The sequence below is a fragment of the Schistocerca piceifrons genome, chromosome 2 (assembly GCF_021461385.2).
Source record: "Schistocerca piceifrons isolate TAMUIC-IGC-003096 chromosome 2, iqSchPice1.1, whole genome shotgun sequence".
In the NCBI taxonomy this organism is placed as follows: Eukaryota; Metazoa; Arthropoda; class Insecta; order Orthoptera; family Acrididae; genus Schistocerca; species Schistocerca piceifrons.
In genome coordinates this window covers 453,432,829-453,440,668 of record NC_060139.1, presented here as the reverse complement: position 1 = coordinate 453,440,668, position 7,840 = coordinate 453,432,829, and positions in this window count along the sequence as shown.

Here is a 7,840-nt window from a genome sequence, read left to right as displayed (position 1 = left end):
TTGCGCGAAAGTGGTACGGAGACCGATATACCACAAACAGAAACCACGCAGAATGTTAGAGTTTTACAAAAACAACGACAGCTACGTGGCTACCCGGAGTGTATTTCTTGCTCTTTGCAACCTCGTACACCACGCGCCACTGCCGTCGACACATGTTATCAAAGCGTGGGTACAGAACTTTGAGGAAACGGGTGGTACGGTGGTAAAGAGGGGTGGAAGTGCAAAACACGTGTGCACACCAGAGTATGTTGCAGGAATTAGAAGCTTTCACCCAACGTCCCAGGCGTATAGGCGTGCAAGTATGCTCTGCAGCTAGACGTATCGGATCGCAGTGCACGGCGAAAACTGCACATGGAACTTATATACCACAACCCTGGCCTGTGTATCTGATCATGAGCGATGAGGCCGATTTTTGTGTGTCAGTCTTTGTTAACAAGCAAAACTTTATATAATGGTCACATGAAAATCCTAAAATGCTTCGTGAAACGACACTTCACAGTCAGAAAGTGGTAGTGACGTGCGGTGTATCTTCCTTTGGAATCATAGGCTCTTAATTTGTTTTAATGTCATCATGATAATGCTGTTACTGTAAATACAGAATATTATTTTCACGTTTCGAACCATTTTCTAGTGCGACAGCCTGCTGATATACCTGTAACTGCAAACACATTATTCCAACAAGATGGGGCTACATACCATACCTCGCGGCATTCCATTAACGCGGCTTTCCTGGTCCCCTCATATCCAAGGACGGGGACATTTCCTGACCTCCAAGAAACCTTTCAGCGTTTGGTTTCTTCCTTTGGGGCCATTTGAATTCTCAGATCTTCTTCCGTCACCCACCACGCAACATCCAGGAACTCAAGGATCAAATTCTGGAGGAAGTTAATCGAGTTCAAGTGGCAGTCCTGCAAGATACGGTGTCTTAACTTCGGAAAAAGATTTGAAGTGTGTGTGAAGGAAAATGGCGACCACCTACTTGATGTCATTTTCAAGTGATAGGCATTTTAAACTTCAAGCATTATAAATTCATGTTTATTTCTTTTATATAGCAGCGAATCAATTTGTATCATTATTGGAGGTTTCAAAACCGCCTGTTTCGTTGCTGCACCTGTTGTTAAATAAGATGCATTTCATACCCTGCTTAAAGATTTTTGGTATTTTACGAGGATCTTCAGTAAGTAATGAATATATTTTTTTCTGAAAGCTGGTTCGTTTTCTTCAGCATTCCACTACACTAGGTTATTCCCTACTCTTTTGGCTACAAATCCCCATATTTCAACACAATCTCCGTTTATTTCCACGGCCTTCCGCCACCTTACTGGGAGGGTCTCTATGCCCACATGGTACTACACTACTGGTTGACGTCGGAATCAACGTCTTAGTGCATTAGTCACCACCACGTCTTCCATGTACTGCTTCCCGCGGAAAGCATCCTTCATTGGTCCAGACTGAAGATGGAAGGTGCGAGTTCAGGACTGTAGGGTGTATGAGGAAGAACAGTCCAATGAAGTTTTGTGAGCTCCTCTAGTGTTCGTTCACTTGTTTGAGGCCTTGCGTTGTCATGGAGAAGGAGAAGTTCGTTTGCATTTTTGAGACGACGAACACGTTGTAGCCGTTTCTTCAGTTTCCTGAGGGTAGCACAACACAATTCAGAGTTGATGGTTGCGCCATGAGGCAGGACATCACACAGAATAACTCCTTCAGAGTCCCAGGCGACTGTCGCCACGAATTTACCGGCTGAGGGTAAGGCTTTGAACTTTTTCTTCGGAGGTGGTGCTGCGTCCTCCATGGATTGCTGTTTTGTTTCCGGTTCGACGCGATGAACCCATGTTTCATCACCTGTGAGGATGTATGAAAAAAATTTGTCGTGATCTGCCTCATATCACGCAAACAAGTCCTCGTAGATGGTCCTTCGTTGCTCTCCGTGGTCTTCTCTTAGGCGGAAAGGGTTCCAGGTGGCAGACACCTTTGAGTAGCCCAATCAGGTGGTTGACTGTGCCAGCACTATCAACAGAGACGTCCAGCTGGTGTTTCATTGTGATCCGTCGATCACTTCGAATGAGAGTGTCCGCACGTTCTAACATTGCAGGAGTCACAACTGTGTGCGGCCGGCCGGCACACGGGAGATCCGACAGGTTTGAGCGACCTCGTTGATGATGGCGGACGGCTCGCCCAACGACTCACCATGCGTTTGTTCACTGCCAGTTCTCTGTAGACATTCTGTAAGCGCCTACGGATATCTGCGATGCTCTGCTTTTCCGTCAAAAGAAACTCACTGACAGCTCTATGGTTGGAACGCACCTCCTCAAAGAATCCATTTTGAAGGCTACGTATTAGGCCGCCACCTATCGGATCTTCATGAAACTATAGAGGCTAAAGCGGGAATACTCCACGATATCCCAAAACATATTCCGCACTTTTTTCAACCGAAACTCGCCGAGAAAAAAATATATTGCATTACTTATTGAACGTCCCTCGTCTATATTGCCTAGGCAATCCATGCACTGCCGCATTTCACAGTTTGCCCGTAACATAAGACATTCCACTTTAGGCCAGTCCAGATTGTTACTCCTGGGTATTTTACAGCTGTTACCATTAGTAGTGATTTTCAGGTAGAGTAATCCACCCTCTGCAGATGCTTCTGCATTTCGCTACCATCTTCTCACGTTGCAGCCTCCACACTACTACAGGCAACAGCGGCGTCCACGAATGGCTTCGGGAGCTCTCGACATATTCATCATTTATTTATATCGTAAGTAGTAAGAGACCTACATCATTCCCCTGGGATGCTTTCGAAATTACTTTGCTTTTGCTGGTTTCGTCTCGTTAAGAATGATGCGTTGAGTTCAGTCTCCTAAAGATCGTAAATTCATTCAGGTTATTGGTCCGACACTCGGTAAGTTCACTAAAGGACAGTGCTGAGCTGTATGGTTCAAATGGCTCTGAGCACTATGGGACTTAACTTCTGTGGTCATCAGTCCCCTAGAACTTAGAACTACTTAAACCTAACTAACCTAAGGACATCACACACATCCACGCCCGAGGCAGGATTCGAACCTGCGACCGTAGCAGTCCCGCGGTTCCGGACTGCGCGCCTAGAACCACTAGACCACCGCGGCCGGCTGAGCTGTATGATAGGCCTCCCTCAACCCAAGGAACACTGCATCAACTTGACCTGCAGCACTCTGGATCTCATATACGAACAGAGCTTGCTGAGTTTCGCAAGTTCGCTGTTTGCGAAATCTTTGTTAATATTTGAAGAACTCCGTAAAGGGAGGATGTATATCACATTTTTGGCAAAGTTGATTTGTCAATGGAATAAAATAGTGCGTCACATGAGACATGCTATCATAGTAATAGCTGTCATTTTTTTCTGTCTGCAAGTTAAGCTATTTGTAGCTGTAAAGTTGACTATCCTGGACGAACGTTGCATATCAACGAAAATGGCAGACGTGGCTGATGTAAGTTTCACTCCAAAGGAAATTTTATGCTTATAAAGGCATAGAAAGGAAAACAGATCCATCCAATAGCAAGCAGAACGTCAAGAAAAGTAGGAGAAACCGTGGAAAATCTTGTATTTCTATAGCTGGTAAAGACGTAGTTGAGAAAACTACAACAACGTATAGGAACGTTGTGTATCATTATAACGTAAAAATTGTACACCACAATAATTTTCTTGGTCTGGCCACTGATTTGGGCAAAAAAACAACTGGACAATGATACTTTTGTACAATAACTTCTTTTGACAGGCTATTGTTAGAACAGTACAACATCCGTTTATTATTTCAGGGTGGGAAAAAAAGAAGACTAATGGATGTCATGATTGCCCATGAAAGGAGGTACGTAGTATGTGAAGCCTGTTTAAGTACATCTTTCACTACAAAGGAAGTGAGCCAGAATGTTTTTACTGCTGTCAATGTTATTGAAGTAATCATGGCGTCAAACCCTAACTTGGGAATTACTAGTTACGTGGGTGAACATCAATACAGATAATCCAAATGCAGTGTACCTGCCTCTTAGTTATAATGTCATTGAACCTTGGGTACGTCATTCTCTGGTAAAAACAAAAAACAAACTCAACCTCAGGTTAACATCTCTATGCCTGTGCAATCTCCTCAACACGTCGCAGGCGTCTGTCGTTTTCAGAACAGAGTCGTGTGTAGTTGTAAGTGCATCATGTCGGAGCTAAGTGAATTTGATCGTGGGAAAATCGTAGGCGCTCGTGTGGTGGGTGCATCCTTTGATGTATAGAGAGCTGCTTCCTCTATCGGCAGGGATAAGGAGGGTCTTGTTGGATACGTGTCAGTACCTTGATATACAATAATGGGAATTTGATGTGAACTTGCCTTCTGACTGAACAGTTCAATAATTTTCCCTCTGTTTACTTTTTCTTTGTTGTTTGTTGACCTTTATAGAACTATGTTTTTTTTAGTTTGGAAGTTAATTAAATAAATACATTGTATTATTTCAATATGCCAGATAAAATGTTCTATTGAAACTTTCACCTACTTATGCTTTGTAAAAGAAAATTAATATTTCTGGTACACATGTTATTTCACTATTACTTTTACGGGATGTGCAACGTACTTACATAGAAAATCACGTGAAAATTAAGATAACTTTCTAAATATTTTAAAATAGGTTAAATACACTTTGCTGTTCTGTAATTCATACTATGTCACTTGATCGTACATAATAAAATAGCTAAATAAATAGTACCAAAGGACAATAAATTTTTATTTCCTAGAAAACTATGACCTTCGTTTATAGACTAGATTTTCATTCGCCAGAAAATTCCTGATGTTTGAGTGTAAAGCGTGTTCCGCAATTCTACATCAGATTGATGTCAGCGATATAGACTTATTATTACGTGTATCTGTACGGTGACCTTCTTCAAAAAGGGAATGACCTACACCTTTTTTTGCATGCCTTACGAAGGCAGAACAAATGATTCTGTCGTTTATTCTTCTTCCCTCAAGGTGTACGCCTTTTATCGGCAGGTGATAGCAGGATCCAGCTAGTAAGCTCTAGCCTGGCCAGCATTTCCATGCAAAGGCGAGGTCAACGAGCAGGCGCCACCAATTACCGCACGCGGTCGACCTCCAAAACTCCGATCCAAGTCGCCAGAGCGGTACTTGTGGCCCCGATGATTCATGCGAGAAAGTACATTATTCGCAGGCTAGCTATTAACAACCTGTGACAAATTGTCGTGAGGTAATAACAAACTGGTTTTTTCTGCTCCGCCTCTAGTTCGTGGTCGTGAATAATAGCTAGGACGGTGTTTTACGATGAGGTTTTGAGTATAGTACCGGGTAGTCAAATCTCGTTGCATGGGATTTCAGCAATTTCATTTCCCGTTATCACGTGTTGACACTGGAGGTGTTACTTCTCTTCGAGCACTTTTTTTGTACAGTCGTCATTCGGTGGCACATTGATGTAGAGCTGTTTACTGTGTTCCTCTCACTCAGTTGTAAAAGGTAAGGAGGTAGTTGTTTAGAGCCCCGTCGATAAGTTTTGAAGATGAAGATAATGTTGATGATGATATGGGTTTCAGGGCGCTCAACGGCACGGTCATTCATCGTGAACAATCTTACTGGTTTAGTAGATAATGGACACTACACTTCAGTGACTGTCTGGTGTAATGACAAGAAGGACAGTGATTGCTTATCAATAAAATAGATAGTAAAAGTAGTACATTGGAGAGCGCATGTCCACATGCGTTTCCCTCAAGCTTAAATAAAACTATAATACACTCATGGCATGAAATACAAAATGAAACGAGAATCAGCTGAAAAAATTACTTCAAGTTATTTCCTGGTACATGTGGCTGGCTGGTCACTAACGAAAGCAGGGAAGGAGCCAGACACTGTGAAAGCAAGCAAAAGTTGGTTGACAGTTCTACACATGGATGTTAAAAGTGCTTACATAAAGTCCGGAGTCTCAGTTTAACCCTTTAACACATACAGGGTGAACATTAATAAAACCGACAAACTGCAGGGACGGATTGCTGACTGAAAAGTGGAGGAAAAAAGGTCCTAGGAATATGTGTGTGGAAATGGATGGTGTGCGTGCAACGACAACAATCGTCCCGGAACACAGTACAGAGCTATACCGCATTCTTGTCACAACAGACGCTCAATGGGATGCAATGCACGCGTTCACACGTCGCATCACGGACTGCCGCACTCTTTCCACGTTCCAGCCTCTCTCCGAATAGTGTCACAGGCATCGTGAACACGCTGTTGAAGGATCTGCACACCAGATGCCCCCCGAGGTAAAAATTAAGTCCTGTGATTGTGATCTACCAGGCCGTGCTACAAGGCTCCGCGTCCTATCAAACGGCCGGAGTAGATGTTGTTGATGTGTTGGCGAACTGTAATGCGGAAGTGGGGTGGTGCTCCGTCATACAGCCACCACATAACCTGTCGTATTTCCAAAGGCACATTCTCCAGCGTTCGAGGCAGAGTATTCTGCAGGGAGTCCAGATAAATTCCTCCTTCGAGGCGTTGTAGAATAATAACCGTCCACGCACTGACTCTGACCCGATTCTGATGAACCGCCTCAACTATTTCAAGAGGATTGTCTGTAGCCCACAGATGACGATTATACAGATTGATACAGTTCTGGTAAAGGATGCTTCCTCGGTAAAGAGGACTGATGACAGAAGTCCCATAATTGTGACGCTCGTGCGAAAACCATCGACAAAATCCTTCCCATAGAGGGAAAGCCGCTGCTGATAATCCTTGCACTCGTTACAGGTGATAGGGATCGTAGCGGTTGTCATGCAGGACACTCATAATCGTACTTTGGTTCACGCCATATTGGCGGGCCACTTGCGTGGAGTTTGTACTAGGGCTCGCTTCAATATCCTGAAGAACCCGGCCCTCCAGATCTGGTGTATACACAGTACGCCACCGCCCTGCACGTGCGTCTGCCTGAAAGGATCCACGATCACACAAATGCCCATAAAAGGCTTCAAATATTGTGTGACGTTGTTAGTGTCTGTGAGGGCACTTTATTTGGTATAGGCGTACTGCCTGTCGGCCGTTTCCATCTGCTTGCCCGTACTCAAACATCATCTCGGATTGTTCCCGGTATGAATACCGGACCATCCTGCTGTTTAGAGAACGCTGCGTCAATCGCACAGTCTGCAACACACCATCTACCGCGGCAACGATGCATGTTCGGACACTTGTCCATACGACTTTTTTCTTCCATTTCCATTCAGCAACCCGCCCCTGCAGTTTGCATGTTTCATTAATGTTTACCCTGTATATATTAAATGAGAAATGGGCATGCACTTAAAAATTGTAAAAACGATGAAGACAATCGTGGCTATTTTTATCACTGACTATAAATGATGAACCAGTCGCTCTAAGAAACATTAAAATAACCTACCCAATAACTTGGGAAGCAATGCGGACAACACACAAATCCTTAAACCGGTGCCCACATTCGTCTCACTGTTACTGAAAACAGTGGACCAGTAGTTGTCAAGAAAAACTGCTGATCTCTTGTCAAGATATAAAATGCAGTTAAGTAAGATTTGGCGCACCGACACTGGGATGCCACAAACATCGCACACTGGTGTGTCCTCTGTCCAAATCAGGGAGCAAGGTGGATGAACCCCCCTCCCTCCCCCCTCCTCCGCGTCCACCCGCCTGGTAGAGAAGAAGATATAGTGCAGTCAGGAGCTTTCCTTCAGAAAATGATTTCAAAGTCGGGTCGGTATTAAGCGGCTTTCTAACAGGCTTCGGACTGGAATTTTTTTGTCACTACTTACAAGTCGCCATTCGTCTCTCACAACATTAAAAATGCTCCGTCCCCCCCCGCCCCC